This window comes from Pongo pygmaeus, chromosome 7, assembly GCF_028885625.2.
Source record: "Pongo pygmaeus isolate AG05252 chromosome 7, NHGRI_mPonPyg2-v2.0_pri, whole genome shotgun sequence".
Taxonomy (NCBI): Eukaryota; Metazoa; Chordata; class Mammalia; order Primates; family Hominidae; genus Pongo; species Pongo pygmaeus.
The window spans coordinates 3,090,838-3,107,845 of NC_072380.2; the positions used below are offsets into that span (position 1 = coordinate 3,090,838).

Below are 17,008 nucleotides of genomic sequence, written 5' to 3' on the forward strand. Positions count from 1 at the left end.
CCTATATTTGTGAGGTTAAATTACTTCGGAATTTGCAGGAGGAATGTCGTCATATGTAACTGCTTGAGATGAAGTTGCTGGATAAGTTTAATAATGTATATTTTCTAAGTAGTCAGTTGCCATCCAGACCAATATAATTATTATTAGTAGTAGTAGAATCATAACCATATGCATTTAACAAATAGTGTGTTCTTTAAAAGGAAAGTAGCACATACCAAAAGTAAATTTTATAATGTTTACCTTGGAAAAAAGGCATATGATGTAAATTATTTAAGAAAGTAATACAGGCTGGGAGCGGTGGCTCACGCCTGTAATCCCAGCACTTTGGGAGGCCGAGGCAGGCGGATCACGAGGTCAGGAGATTGAGACCATCGTGGCTAACACGGTGAAACCCTGTCTCTACTAAAAATACAAAAAGTTAGCCTGGCGTGGTGGTGGGTGCCTGTAGTCCCAGCTACTTGGGAGGCTGAGGCAGGAGAATGGCGTGAACACGGGAGGTGGAGCTTGCAGTGAGCCGAGATCTTGCCACTGCATTTCAGCCTGGGCAACAGAGTGAGACTCTGTCACCAAAAAAAAAAAAAAAAAAAGTAATACAAGTAATAATAAAAGGAGTCTACAAAAAATGTTGGGTGAACATGTACCTAATAATTCCCTTTTATTTTAAACAGGAAATATACTACAAGTCTGAGTACTCCTAACTGGAAAATATGTCGTTATTTGGCTTAACTATACAAATATAATAGGAAAATCCATTCCAGTTTTTTTAGTCTTTTTCTAAAAAAAAAAAAAAAAAAAACAACAACAACAACGAAAAAAAAAACACTGTATAATCCCTAAGCTGGCAACTACTATCAGTACAATTTTTTATAACACGATTTATTGTCCTTTATCATTCAGTCTTTATGTTCCCTAGAATAAACTCCAGGTAAGACAAGAGATAATACATGTTTGCAGTCTGTGTGGTTTAAACATGTACTCATTAATTAGTAAGAATTAACTAATCCATAAATCAGGTATCATCTGATACTGTAATTTTAAAGCTAAATGAGCCACCGTGCAGATGCCTCTCACCCACTCTGGAAAGAGGGCATGAGTACTCAATGCAGTAGAAGCCCTCTCTAGCATCTTTGAATCTTTAGGCACAGCTTTATCCATAAAGGCAGTTCCCATTAGACTGGGAACCTGCTCCTAATGCAGCAGCAAAGCCACACCGTGCAGCACCAGTTCTGGGGGAACCTCCGCCCTGCCATGTAATTCTGCTGAAACCAACCCTCAGCGCCAGGCAACACAATGAATTTTAAAAGAGCATGAGGTCACCGGTCATTGTCCTCACAATAAACTGAAAATCAAGTCATAAAATAAAGGCTCCGAGCTTCTGCAGAGGGACCTTTTCTGTGGAGAATGAAGTGAAATGGAAATTTCAATTTTATATGTAAATTCCTTAACCATTGACAATATTGGAGTGAGCCTGTAGCTTTGAAACTTGGAAATAAATGCTGGAAAAGGAAACAGTATATTATTATGACAGGTGTTTCTCAGAATTCTAGACTGTTTTGTTTCTGTGTTCAGGACTTGGAAAAAAGAGGGGTGGGCCAGAAAAAAGATAGGACAGGGCGGAGGGGCCACCGGATAGGGGATGGGAACACAGAGGGCTTGATGCGGGATTACTCAGGGATTAGATTTAAGAGGCAGGTAAGGCTCAGAATATGAATCAGTCTGTGTTTTATATTAAAGCAATTGGATATCACCATAAAGATAATGTGAGAACATATGGAAGACAGCAACCAGGCAACGTAATATGTGGGCCTGCAGCGTGGCCTTGGCGTTCACAAGATTACTGTAAGTGCTGTTTGGAGTTTGTCCTCATTAGCATTTGCCAAATGTTAAACATTCCATAGAGCCATGAGGTTTCGTTATTATCCATAGCTTTTTCCTATTTAATAAACTAATGAAATGGCATTGTTTCCTCTTTAAAATAACAATATGCAGGCTGGGCTCGGTGGCTCATGCTTGTAATCCCAGCATTTTGGGAGGCCGAAGTGGGTGGATCACAAGGTCAAGAGATCGAGATCAGCCTGACCAACATGGTGAAACCCTGTCTCTACTAAAAATACAAAAATTAGCTGGGGTGGTGACCGGCACCTGTAATCCCAGCTACTTGGGAGGCTGAGGCAGGAGAATCGCTTAAACCCAGGAGGAGAAGGTTGCAGTGAGCCGAGATCACGCCACTGCACGCCAGCCTGGCGACACAGTGAGACTCCATCTCAAATAAATAAATAACAATATGCAATGCTAGTGAGTCATTTCAGTAACTCAATGATGGCAACATTATTTGCCACAACTGTTTGGGAAAGTCATTGGAATAGAGCCATAAAAAATCAGTTGTAACATTAAACCTAGTAATACATTTACAGAAATCTCTATTATGAGCATGATTTCTAAGAAGAAAAAAGTAAATGTTTAAAGATGTTCATTGCAGCATTATTTACACTACAGAAATCCAAACAACTAAACAAAAAAAAAAATAGGGAGAGACTCATAAATGCCAGTGATGAAATGTCATATCTTTCAATAGTCACAGATTGTATAGATTTCTGTGTATTTATTTATATTTTAAATATTGTAAGCATACTATGCAGTTGACAACAGCATCCTGTGGTTAAGCCCTGACTATAGTCAGCAGGTTAAAAAAAGTCCTTTATTTAACCTTTCAGCATCCCTTGGTTTTAGTTATTTTCATTTATGCAATGATATGTCTCTGAACAAGAGTCAGAGAAGCAGCAGAAAAATGACTGAGAAAAAGAAAAATCGAGATCAGAGGACACACAGTGGCAAAAGCATCTTGAGATAATTCCTGGCAATGGCTCCCCCAGGGTTGAGAACTGGGAAGAACACGATGTGAGACAAATTCCTCCCAGAGTGGGAGAGGAGAAAACTTCATCTGGAGGGAAGCACTGGGCAGCCTCTGAAACCCAGAACCCCACCGGATTATGTCGCTCATTACTAACAGGGCTTTTGGGGGCTCCCTAAGAGCTCCAGACATCACCTCTTTTACCTACTATCTAAAGATGTAAAGGGCTGGGAGCAGTGACTCATGCCTGTGGTCCCAGCTACTAGGGAGGCTGGGGCAGGAGGATTGCTTAAGGCCAGGAGTTGAAGGCTGCAGTGAGCTATGATCATACCATTGCACTCCAGCCTGGGTGACAGAGCAGGATCCTGTCTCATAAAAAGCAGGCAAACAAACGAACAAAAAACAGATACAAAGGAGTATTGCCTAATTAACAAGATCAGGGTGAATATCAAGTAATTTATATGATAAAACTTAATAAACTGTCATAAGTTCAAATAAAGTTATTACATTTTATTTATAATACACCTAAATATTACAGAGAATTAGCTGTATTTTAGGTTGGTGAGAATGTAATTGCGCTTTTTGCCATTACTTTCAATGGCAAAAACCTCAATTGCCTTTATACCAACCTAATGTATATTGATAATATGAAATTAGAAATAGTGTTTGAAAATGAGTATTCTGATTAACTTGATAATATCTTTTGATATGTAATCTTTATAACTCAGTATTTACAAGCTTTATTTATAGAAAATCCAAGATAAATTACTAGTTATAGAATGAATGCTTTTACCCCATAAATGTATACAATTATAATTTGCCAATTAAAAATGTTATTACTTTAAAAAGATTTAATTACAAATAAAAAAAAGAATAAATGTTCCAGTGCTGCTTTCTGGTAAAGCTACATTATACCATGGAACTACTGAGTTGATTAGAGACACTCTACAAAGATTTACTATAGATCAATAAACCTTATAAGCACAATTGCTATTAATAAAGTTTGCAAAAGAAAAAATATTTTTAACTCACAATTTTGTGAAAATGGAATTTGCAGTTGACGTGGTATGGCTGTGTCCCCACCCAAATCTCAACTCGAATTGTATCTCCCAGAATTCCCACATGTTGTGAATGTGGGAAGGACCCAGGGGAGGTAATTGCATCATAGGGTCCGATCGATCTCATGCTATTCTCGTGATAGTGAATAAGTCTCACGAGAGCTGATGGTTTTATCAGGAGTTTCCACTTTTGTTTCTTTCTCATTTTCTCTTGCTGCCGCCATGTAAGAAGTGCCTTTCACCTCCCACCATGATTCTGAGCACCCCCACCCCCAGCCATGTGGAACTGTAAGTCCATTTCAACCTCTTTTTCTTCCCAGTCTTGGGTAGGTCTTTATCAGCAGCGTGAAAATGGACTAACACAACAGTCTACCATACAGTAGCTACATTATACAGAATAGTGTTTCTCAGTTGTTTTTGTGTCTGATAAGTAGAATATTGGACTGTTGGAATCTTTTACATCGTACTTGGCTTCAAGGAAAAAGTTCTTCAGGTGTTCGAAGGAAGAATATTCAAACCCCTATGAAACAATTATGTCTTAAAGGATGTAGCTCAAAGGCTAGAGTGGTGTGTCCCTCATGATTGATTGTTTTTGTTGTTATCACCTATTTGAAAAACTAGATGCTTTGAAATCTATGCTGATAAATGTAGGGACAGGGAACATTAAAACAGAAAGCCAGGCCAAATCAGCATCTCTCTCTTTCTCTGACACATACACCCCTCATCTGCATTCCCCCTTCATGTGGCTCCCTGGGCCAACCTGTCAAACGCACAGCAAGGCCACCGGTGCCTCTGCCAGGGACCACTCCATGCTGAAGTCCACAAAAACAGCCTTTTCTTGAAAGCCACTGCCAAATGGCCTAGAAAACATCCACAGTGCATGGAATGCCTCCTCGAAATATTGCTATTTGGACCTAAAATTGCTTTAGAGACCCACGCTCACAAAAAAGAATGAATAATTCCACACTGGGTTTCAACTATCAACACATTTCCTTCTTTATTATTCTCTTTTAGAATGAAATCAGCAATTCATTTCTCATTCTTGTTTTGCTTTAAATGTAATAAACTCTCTTGGAAAAATGAGCCCTCCTATACACCAAATATGAATGCTAATAAAACCTTAAGAAAAAAAAAAACATGAAAAGCTGATTGCTGGTTTCTAGAGGAGGAGAAGCAAATAAAACTAGATTCAATACAACCTCATCTTCATTAGAAGATTTCATCCATGAATTAGCAGTGCCTTGGAAGTATACAAGCCTCGATTACCACAATACAATATTAACAAGTTAATGGTTCATAGGTACTCCTGGTGAACCTTCACTTAAAACAGCGTTTAACAGAGACACACACACATTTACAACAATGGAGTGTTAATAGTATGTAAGGCAATGTATTGCTTTAGTTTGGCTGTATAGTCTGTTGAGTAATTTAAGAAGTACAATTAAGTTCTTTTTTGGGATATGTAAAACTAGTGTTGAAGGCTCTAGAGCCCTTCTGCTCATGAAAATAACTTCTATGAAAAACACCGAAATAGGAAATTTGAAGTTGTAATTAATGATTCTAAGCCCAATGGCTGCGGGCTACTCTAATCACTGAGAAAAAAATTTTTTTTTTTCTTTTCTCAATGGCAACAAAACAATTATCCTGTGTGTGTGTGGGGAGGGGGGAGCAGATTAGCCCATGTGGGCAGTACAGTGGTTTTCATTATTCATTTATTGAGTGAAATAAAGATTATTTATTGATTCTACTCTGTTATAAATGCTAGTTATTAATGGAAACTAGAAATGGGTCTTACTCTGGTGAATTTAGGCAAACAAATTAAAGCATAGATGATTGTATAAAAGAATTGTAAGTTGCATAAATTATTATCAAAAAATAAGCAGTGGATTGAAATAAAGAAAATATAAAACCTGGTTAAGGTTATGCAGTAGTGGTCAAAATTGTTTTGTTGAAGAAATGACGTTTAAATTAAGATCTAAGTAGTAAAACGGTGCAGATCAGGAAAAGACCAAGAAAGGCAGACTTTTCAGCCAAAGGAAATAGTATGTGTTCCAAACACAGTAAGAGTTCAGTGTCTGGGATAAGGGGAGAGTTTCAGGAGAGAGATGACCTCTGTAGCCCCTTCTCCTAAAGTGTGTGCCCCTTTTCACACTCTCGCCACCTCCTAAGTGGAGAGGAAGTAGTTGTCAAATTGTTCAGACCACAGGACGTTCATTAGAACACGTTTTATAAATGGACATAGACATACTATAAAAACCCAGGACCCATTTTTTCACCTGATAAATCCCATCTGCCAGTCAATATCATAATGATGATGATGATGATTCAAAACCCATGGCTCATTTCAGAATTACCTCAAGAATTTAAAATGCCAATTAGTTTCTTTTTCTATTGTAAACTTACAGTAAGTAAGAGTATCTCTAAGTAAGAGTACCAGTTACACTATTTTTTGGTCTTCGTTCCAAATGTCTTGTTAAACTGAGTACTTTTCTACTTAAATATTAATATCGATATTCCCTCAAACTTTTGATATATAAAGTCATATTCTCTCTTTTCTCAAATGTCTTTTCCAAACTTGGATTCATTGTCACACTTCACACAATAAGGTATAAAGGACTATATTAGGAGTCTGAATGGAAATAACTAAAAAGAAGTCATGAAGATAATTCCTTAGTATGCTGAAAACAGATGAATTTTGGAAGGATCCTGTTGCATCCTGTTTAGTGTGGGTGTGATGGGTTTCATACTGCCTGTGCTGGCTTCTTGCAGGTGCCTCTGAAGGACTTGCAATGCATCACAGTGCCAGGCCGCACAGGTGTGAGAGGGCGAAGCAGGCCTCAATCTGCTGTCAGAACCCTCATCAAGCATGACCTTCTTGCTCTGTACCCATCATAAGAGCATTCATCCTCATAAATGGGTTTTAAACATATAAAAAGTTTTAATTTAAGAAAGAAAGTCATCAAGTAAGAGAAAAAGAAAAAAAGATCACTTCAGTGGAATTTGATAAAGAAGTTACCTTCTAGGGTAAAGGGTGGTAAAAGCCATGATTATCAAACAAATTCTGATTCAGCTGAAGGTCACAACTTCTGCATCCCCATACTGGGCAATTCCTAAAGACTTTTGAAGGCATTGTCTATTAGTTCTATAAGAGTTGTTGTATTATCTGTCATTAAAAAGTTGAATTAAGGCCAGGTGCAGTGGCTCATGCCTGTAATCCCAGCACTTTGGGAGGCTGAGGTGGGTAGATTATCTGAGATCTGGAGTTTGAAACCAGCCTGGCCAACATGGTGAAACCCCATCCCTACTAAAATTCCAAAAATTAGCTGGGCGTGGTGGCAGATGCCTGTAATCCCAGCTACTCAGGAGGCTGAGGCAGTAGAATCACTTGAACCCAGGAGGCAGAGGTTGCACTGAGCTGAGATCCTGCCACTGCACTCCAGCCTGGATGACAGACCGAGACTCCATCTCAAAAAAAGAAAAAAGTTGAATTAGAAAGAGAATCATCAACACGTGAAGAAATCTACCTCGAAAGTACATACATGAGCCTTGAAGTAATTTTGCAAAATAGGTGAGGCACCCTGGTGTGACCTGAGTTCAGCATGGTTCTCCCAATACGGGGACTTAAACATTCCACTTAATCCCAGGAGGCTCATTTCTTCATTCATGAAAGGAGACTAAATATACCCAACTATACAAGGGCCGCACAATTAAATGGAATGCTTAAAGAAATGAATCACTGTTGGCATATATTAGTTCAGTAAAGCTTAGTCTTGATGGAAAGAATTGTCTAGTTTCTTTGATAAAATATTTCTCATTACTCAAGGCAAAGCTGTCGAGCCACTGCTCTGATGGAGACAGACCAAGGAGGAGGAGGCCACTACTTCTCGTAGTGGGAATTAGGGTGAATCACTCTAAGAAAAGGGCATTGCTACAGAGAATAGGGCTGCAGTTTACATCAAGGTGTAATCTGAAGACTTTGAAGCCCCGCCTGAGTCCTCAGCTTCCCTCTCAATGAAAAGATCCATCTGGGGTCACAGTAGCATGTCAGCCATGAATGGTAGTCCACAGAACTTCCCAAGTGCACACATACAGAAGCTCACCAATTTCCCATATTTATTGGCTATTCTAAACTTCTGGGATAGCACATCACTCTTTCTTTATGACCAAGGATATCACCCTGGTTCTCAATTCTAAGACATATTTTCTGCCTAAATATGCTCCATTTGTTCTCTTAGCTCCTAGTTCCAGCACCTGCTGATGAAGCCAACCAAACTGTTGCAAAAGTTGTTGTCAGAGTTTTGGGCCTCGCTAAGAGTGCAGGCTTATACATCAATGCTTTGGGAGGACCAGCCTGCACACGAAATGTGCTCCCTGCATTGCATGAGAGGCTTGCAGCAAGTGGAATGTGGAAATCTGAAGGTGCCTTCACCTAGGAGATGGGTCTACTGATGCACGCTCAGAACATCAGCTTTTGGTTCAGAGGAATGGATCACTTAAACAAGAAGGTGAAAGTGTTGTTTTTGCTTTCAGAAAACCCATAAAAGAAGGAGATGCCTGTGATCTGCAGGGAGAACATCAGTCAACAATCAAGATTCAGGTCCTAGTTTCTGAGAGTCTTGTCCACAAACTAAGGGGAATCTTAGCCTTTTCTGTCTCGTACATGGTTGCTCTAGTGGGGATGGGGATTGCTACAACTCTTTGGGGTCACTGTTGGAAGCACTTTTATGCAAAAGAGGCATCTTTGTAAAGCCTTAGGTTGAAAGCTCAATTCACTCATGCAGAAGGGTAAAAAAAGAGACAGAGTAAGCCCCCTTGCCCTGTTCCCCTAATTACTCAAAGTCGCTCAGAATCCCCCGTTGAAAGGAAAAGGAATGATGCAGTTTTAGAAGCATATCAACTTTATGTACAAATTATGGTTTGTATATAAGCAACAATTTGCATGCTCACATAATTCAGAACAAATTGTTCAGATGCTCATTGTACCTGGAGGTGGCTTAATTGCTTGTTCTTCTAAAGGGGAAAAATTGGTATAACAAACTATAGCCTATTTTCTAAAAAAATCATTTCACATAAAATTCAGCAGTTTTATGATTGTGATGAAGAATAAACAGATTTAACACATCCATTTATCTTTTAAAATGGTGTTTAGCACACATAGCAAAAGGAAGAAGAAAAACTGTGGAACTTTGAAAATAAAAGACATTTTTACTTCCTATGCCTAAAGCATTTAAAATTATTTTTGAGATTTTTGGCATTGAATAATTTTTCTTTCCCCAAAGAGTTTATGCATTACAATGAAGGAATATGCTTTATAACACAGAAAAGAAAGAGAGGAAGACACTAAAGAACAAAGGAAGGAAGGGAGGGAAGGAAGGAGTGAGAGGGAGGGAGGGAGGAAGGAAGGAAGGAAGGAGGGAGGGAGGGAGGGAGGAAAGGAAGGGAGGAAAGAAAGGGAGGGAGGGAGGAAGAGAAGGAAGGAAGGAGGGAGGGAAGGAAGGAGGGAGGGAGGGAGGGACTTAACTTCTCCAAATGGAAGATTGCAAAACCTAAAAGAAAAGCAAGTCACTAAAATGCTTAACATGTCAAAATTTTTATGAGTATTATGAAAATCTAAGTATCAATAAGCCCAAGGTAATACCAACAAAAGTAAAATAACACAGAGAATTTTATCTTTTATAAAGGAATCCTTTGTTTAGATCTGAAAAAATAACTATTATTCACATCGTGTTTAAATCGTAAGTGCAATGAAACCATGCAGTCATCCCCCTAATGTCTGTTATATTTTCCTGCTAATATCTAGTTAGTTGATAAATATCTTCATGCTATTATCAATTTTTCAATTCTTGACTTAGAAATAGAGTGCATGGCTTGATTTTACCAAAGTTCTTGATAAGTCATTTAACTTTAAGACAGCTACGTCTATAGCAACATCTCTGACCTTTACATGGTCATAAATAAATGACAAACTTTAAGAATAAGGTGTACAGCACAGACATCATTGAAAATGACAAGAATTCTCTGTATGATTTATGCATCTTCTTAGTAGTTATTAATTATAATCTTAGCTTCTAAATCTCAAGTAGAACCTAGGAATGTTTATTTGACTTACATATCAGAGTTAAGTGTCATCTTATCAATTTATCAATTTTATAAAATGGCAAACACTGACAAACTATCTAATTAAGTGTCACCTCTGTCAGATATGATACCCTACAAGAAAATAAAATAGCTCAAATTCATGTTCTCATTTATTTGTATTATTTATTTTTATATCTCAGTGATAGGAAATTAATTGCCTACAATAAAAAATATGTTGTTTCGAGTTTTTGTTTTTGTTTTTTTTAATTGAAAGTCCTTTCTTCTCCTTGACAGCTGGCTTGAAATGGGGTGTCAAGCCATGGGAAAGCAGGACCAATGTTTCCAGATTCTGCTATTGCAAGAGTAAAAGGGAAAGCAGATCTAAGGGTATCTCACAAATCCTTTAAAAGCTGCATGGCAAACAATACTAGCATGAGTTAGGTGTGAAGCAAATAAAACACTTGCTTAGCCAACCAGATGCTTGACCTAGGAGAGGACTCACACTTTCTAATGCTCAAAGGCCACATAGTCAACTTCAATGAGCAAGACAGTAAGAAACTAGACGAGGCCCTGAAATCATAACCGCCCACTCTGCCAGGGTTCTCTCCTACGTGGGAATGCAGGACAAATATTTCCAGATTCTGCTACTGCAGGAGAAAAAGGGAAAGTGGATTTACGGGTATCTCACAAATTACATAACATGGAATTCTAAATACTGATAATTGATTTTTGTAAATACTAAATATTTTGTGAGTCAACCAAAGCAATTGTCTGACCTGTGGTCTAGATGATTCCTACATGGGCTTTTTGCAGGTTTGCTTGTTTATTTATAGACCATTATTATAGATTGAAATAATCAGTAGCTTTTGGAACTACATAGACATGGCCTTAATAACCTTACCTATAAAATATCAAGAGTAAAACACAAAAAACTATAGAGCTGGGCCAGGCTCAGTGGCTCATGCTTGTAATCCCAGCACTTTGGGAGGCCGAGGCGGGTGGATCACTTGAGGTCAGGAGTTCAAGACCAGCCTGCCCAACATGGTGAAACCCTGTCTCTACTAAAAATACAAAAAATTAGCCGGGTGTGGTGGTGGGTGCCTGTAGTCCCAGCTACTCAGGAGGCTGAGGCAGGAGAATGGCGTGAACCTGGGAGGCGGAGCTTGCAGGGAGCTGAGATCGCGCCACTGCACTCCAGCCTGGGTGACAGAGTGAGACTCCATCTCAAAAAAAAAAAAAAAAAAAAGAATATTCAAAATGTGGGAGACTTGACAAGGGCTTGGTGTCAACTGAGACACACCAACTAATTGACAGTTAATGGTTTATGACATATAATTATGTTCTATTTTTCTTATTGGCTCAGATATTAAGATCATGCTCATTAAAAACAGAAATTACCATGTAATGAGCAAGTTTAATACGATGACCATGGAGGAAGTGTTTGTATTTTAACAGGATGTACTTCACTAGGAATGGGGCAAGGGAGGCGACAGTTGAGTAGGAAGATGGGAGAGAAGCACAGAATTCATCATTCACATTATTCAAATTGTACATCGTGCATACAGCCAGACAAGCCGATGCAGGTGTGTTGGAGCTGAAAGCCTCCCACCCCCAATTCCTGGAAGCCTCTTCACTGCTTCCCTTGCTCTACTCCTCCCTCACTTCCCCCAACCCCCATCCACACACAATTCATTCTCTGCATGTAAGCAACTTCTCATTTGCTTGAGCTTCTTCAATGACATCACACTGCACCTAGAAAACAACCTGAATGCGTCACAGCCAAATCCCCAGGCCCCCTGACTCCAGGGAAGCCCTCTGACCTTCAGGTCCCAGTGCACCAGCCTTGTTCCTCTCTCTTCTCTGAACTCATCAGGCTTCTCTCCACCCAGAACTCTTCCTAGCACGTGCAGCCACGTCTCCTTCCAGTACTTCAAATCTCAATGCCACCCCGGAGAGTGGCAGACCCCAGGCCCCCGCTCACTACCTAAACATCACCGCAATCATTTCCTCCACAGCAGGCACCACTAATGCAGCTTCAGCCTGGGCACGGCTGCAGCCTCTATAGCTGCCACTTCAAATCAATGCCCTAAACATGTGTTTTTGCCTCCAGTCTCACTCTATTTGCCACAAGTGTTTCTGTAAGAGTCCATAATCTACACTGTACTAGATTAGGCTCTTAAAATGTGTCTAAGGTCATTCTCATTCTCACTTTAAAATCCGCGATCATTTCTTACGGTCCTCCAGAGTTCATAACTGTTTTAATCTGAACTACATCGGCATTGTGGGAAGTCTAGTAAGTTTCTGAAACTAACGTCTTACTGTACAAAATAAAATACGTAAGATTACAAGGGAAACCAGTGATATTAAAATATTCTTACAAAAGTGTGATAAAGCAAAATTTGTGGCATAACATTATGTATGTTGTTATTTCACTAAATAACAGGTGGCAAGTCTAATAACTGAGGCGACTTCAAACTATGGTGTAGTAACATTTTGAGATATCTGCAATAAATGAAACAAAGCATGGGATTATCTATGATTTGGTGACAAAGTCATAGGTTATGCTAATACTAATTTTTTTTTTTTTTTTGAGATGGAGTCTCACTCTGTTGCTCAGCCTAAAGTGCAGTGGTGTGATCTCTTCTCACTGCAACATCCATCTCCTGGGTTCAAGCAATTCTCCTGCCTCAGCTTCTTGAGTAGCTGGGATTACAGGTGCCTGCCACCATGCCCAGCTACTTTTTGTATTTTAAGTAGAGACGGGGTTTTGCCACGTTGGTCAGGCTGGTCTTGAACTCCTGATCTCAGGTGATCCACCTGCCTCAACCTCCCAAAGTGCTGGGATTACAAGCATGAGCCACTGTGCCCAGCCTGCTAATACTACTTTAATATTATTGCCTGCCTTTAAAAAGTAAGGAAATGCTAAATATTAATTAAAGCTCAAGGGGAAAAATACATAAATATTGTTATGTATATATTTACCATGTGAGTAATAGATTGCTTGAATTCTATCCTCAAGGCCCCAGAACCATTGGTGTAAAGAATTAAATTGTTGGTCTTAACAGGGGATGCAAATTCCTTCACAATCCAATACTGTCACTCCACTGGCTCACGTCCAAACTCATCCTTCACCTGTGGCAGCCATAATGCCACCTCTAGTGTAAGCCAGGGTTCCCACATGGCCTCCAGGTCCTGTTCACACGGAACTTTCTCAAGGAAAGCCTGCTCAGTGTGCCTGCTCTGCAAGGCCACCCAGTGGGTTTTACCCTCAGACCTCAGCAGATACCTCAGTTACAGGGAGGATCGTGTTGGATTTTAATTTTGTAATTGAAAATCTAGTTTTCTACTAAATTATGACATTATTTTACAAAACACCCACGTATCTTTTTTTTTTTTAAGTCCTAGCTCTTGGCGCAGAAATTACATTCTCTTGCCAGCCTAATACATAGATAGCCTTCAAGAAAAATTGACTTAAAATACAACTTAATGGGTTTAGATTACAGAGAACTTCACAAGTTATAAAATACTACAATAATGTTTTATTCAAAAATGGAAATAATTAAACACTGATCTATGAAAGTAAGCTGTTTGTCTTCAAAGTGTCACTTTGATGAGTTCAATCTCATCAGTTCTAGATAGTGTAGGGGCTCAGGACACCACCCCAAAATATGACCCTAGAAGACCAGGATATGCCACCCCAAAACACACTTCTTTGGTATATTTCCACCAGATTATTTTGAGAAACTGCAGATACAAAAGTAGTTCTGAATAGCTGCCTTTCTGTAAAGGAAATGTATACCTACAAAGGTGATCTACATGAATGAAAGTATCTGTATCAGGAGGACAGTTGGCTTATTACCTGACTGATTTTAATCTGCATAACAAGACAACTATTCACCATATCATTCCTTCCCTCACTCTCTCCTAATTTGACTCCACTACCCTCGAGAAGCCCAAGCTCTTATTTCTTTCTGGAGCTCAGGACCTACACAAGCTCCAACCTCTTGCCGTTTAATCCTAGGAAACAGGAAACAGGAAGGTTAGGAACCCACTCCCAGCCTTCTGTGCTCCAGGAAATGTCTAAGTGGGAAGACCCTCCTTCGCCCAGGTCTACAGGAAGGCTGAGGGTGCCGCTGGGTTCACCTGGGAGGAACCGGCTCACGGATTCTCTCGACTCCCACTTGGCCTCATATGAGGTTAGCTGACTTGCCTGTCCTATGGACACACTGGAATAAAAGGCGTATTAGCCCAGTCTGCATGAGCCTGCATCCTTCCCCAGGCCCCTGGATGTCACCCACTGCAGAGTGGGCTGGCACACAGCTCCTCCTCAGCGACCTGGGGGAGGCCGGCCTGGGGCCCCTTCTTGGCTGCTGCTGTCCTCCCGGGTCCCCCGCCTGCTCTTTCTGCCTCACTGCTCTCTAAACAGGAGGCTAATTTCCCCTACCCTCTGGGGATGCCGGCTGACATGAGGATCCCTCAGAGCCTCCCCTTTACTATCGTCCTCAGTCTCTCCTTACAGAGCTTGGGTCTGTTTTGTGTTGGATGCCAGTTATAGCAGCTGGGGGTGCCTTGGCCTCAGGGGAAGAGAGGCACCCCTGGGAGCAGAAGGCAGTCCTGTTACTGTTACACTGGAAGGCTCACGTGGACACCGGCAGACGAGAGTGAAGCCCCTAACCCACCAGGAATGAAGGGGTTCTGAGGAGAAACCTATGGCTGGGCTTTAGGGCTGCAGTCAGAAGGGGCGGGGATAGAGCTTAGGTCTGGGAAGGGGAGGGGTGAGTGTGATCAGACGTGGGCGAAGAGACAGGAGGCTGCTGGCAGGAGTGCCCAGCACCTCTCGCTGGCTCAGGACCTACACCTTGGACTCAATCCCCCTCCATGAACTGACCACTGGTCATGACACTCACTGCCAGGCTGCACTGCAGCTGTCTCACAAGTCAAACTGAGAAAGGGTGGCATGGCCTTAAAGGCCTGTCGAATTCTTGCAAAGTCCTAGAAAGTGCTCTGTCAGGCCGGGCGCGGTGGCTCACGCCTGTAATCTCAGCACTTTGGGAGGCCGAGGCGGGCAGATCACGAGGTCGGCAGATCACGAGGTCAGGAGATCGAGACCAGCCTGGCCAACATGGTGAAACCCTGTCTCTACTAAAACTACAAAAATTAGCTGGGCGTGGTGGCAGGCACCTGTAGTCCCAGCTACTCAGGAGGCAGGAGAATCACTTGAACCAGGGAGTTGGAGGTTGCAGTGAACCGAGAATGTATCACTGCACTCCAGCCTCTCGACAGAGTGAGACTCCATCTCAAAAAAAAAAAAAAAAGAAAAAAAAGAAAAACAAAAGAAAGAAAGAAAGAGCTCTGTCAGTGTTTGCTGCACAAATCAAGGGCAAGGGTTCTGATCTCCAGAGGCCATGACATTAGGCAGTTCCTGAACAATGACCCCTGGATCTGCAAGAGGCAATGCAGCCACAGCTGACATCTGGATTCCACAGTCACAGGCAGCACCTGCATCCAACCATGAAGGCATCCGCTGCAAGTCCCTGTGGAGAACGTTTGACTCTCAGGGTTTTGGCAAGGCTATTTTCGCAGCTGTAAAACTTGAGAGGAGCAGGCAGATCTGTCAGGTGTCAGGTCCAAAACAAAAAACTGTGATCGGAGTTTTCCCACAGTGGCCGTTCTGCAGCTCAGGGATGGTCGAGTAGTTTTGCAACCCGTGGGAGAAAATTGTTCTTTTTAAACCGACTTCATTAGGTTTAAACATTCTTTCCTCTGTTAGTGCACTGACTAAATCATTGGATTTAGAATCCAAAGACTTCATTTCCCTTCCTTCTTCTGAAATACAATATGACTACTTTGGTGTCTAGCAGACTTGATTCCAAATCATACTTCCACAGGCAGCTGTGCACATTTTCACCATTTGCCAACCTCTCTGAGCCTCATTTTTCTTATCTGTGAAATGTGCATAACCCTTGGAATTTATGTGGAAATCAGGAAGCACAGAGTGTGGCGCAGAGTGAGCACACCATACATAACAGTTATTATTGTCATTATTGTTACTGAGACAGGGTCTCACTTTGATGCCCAGGCTGGAGTGCAGTGATGTGATGGCAGCTCATTGCAGCCTTGAACTCCCAAGCTCAGGCAGTCCTCCCACCTCAGCTTCCCAAGTATAGCTGGGACCACGGGTGCCCAACACCACTCCCAGCTAATTTTTTGTAGAGACAGAGTCTCACCATGTTGCCCAGGCTGGTCTTGAACTCCTGGCCTCGAGCAATCTTCCCGCCTTGGCTTCCCAAAGTGCTGCAATTTATTTTTAATACAGTAAAACAGGGGCAATTAGCTCTTCCAAACCAACTAATAATACTTCTGCAGGAGCAAATGAGGACATAAGAAAACACTAATAAAAATCTCTTGCATACAAATACTTCATTTACATAGAGTTTTAATCCAACTATATCACAGTTTCATGGTATATGTATTATGTTGTTTTTCCAGGCACCTTCTTAAAGGAACTGGCTTCTTCCCCTTAAAACATGCTCTTGAGTAAAGTCTGCTAATCACATTTCTGACACTGTGACCCAAGTTGAGCTAACACATAGTCTCCGTCTACCTGGCCTCAGTGGCTGGACTTAGACACAAGCTGCCCCACCAAGAAAGTGTTCCCAAAATGTTTAGCAATTGCAGTAGGGGAAGCAGGGTCCTGTCCTTGCTGAGCAGGGTATGGTTAGATTGGGGACATATCATCCATGTGTATTAGGGCAGAAAAAGCTATGAAAATCAGAACAGAGGCAAACAGAATTCAGGTGTCACTGAGGCCCAGGCTCCAGACGTGCCCCAGCCCACACAGCTGTCACCTTGCACTTCTTACCTAAACTAGTTTGAGTCAGATTTCTATCATTTACAATCAAAGAGGGCAGGCTCATGGGGAACATCCTGGATCTTTGTCCCCCCTCATGGATTACATCTAGCCACTAATTGACGGCTCATCTATGGAGTCCGGGTTAGTCCTAGAATATGATCAAGACTC

General features: G+C 41.2%; 1 protein-coding gene across 1 annotated transcript in view; it reads right to left on the reverse strand.

Annotated features, from left to right (window-relative positions):
* The window catches only part of CSMD1 (CUB and Sushi multiple domains 1), a 2,090,911-nt gene that overhangs the window by 178,443 nt on the left and 1,895,460 nt on the right, over positions 1-17,008 (reverse strand). The window lies entirely within an intron of this gene.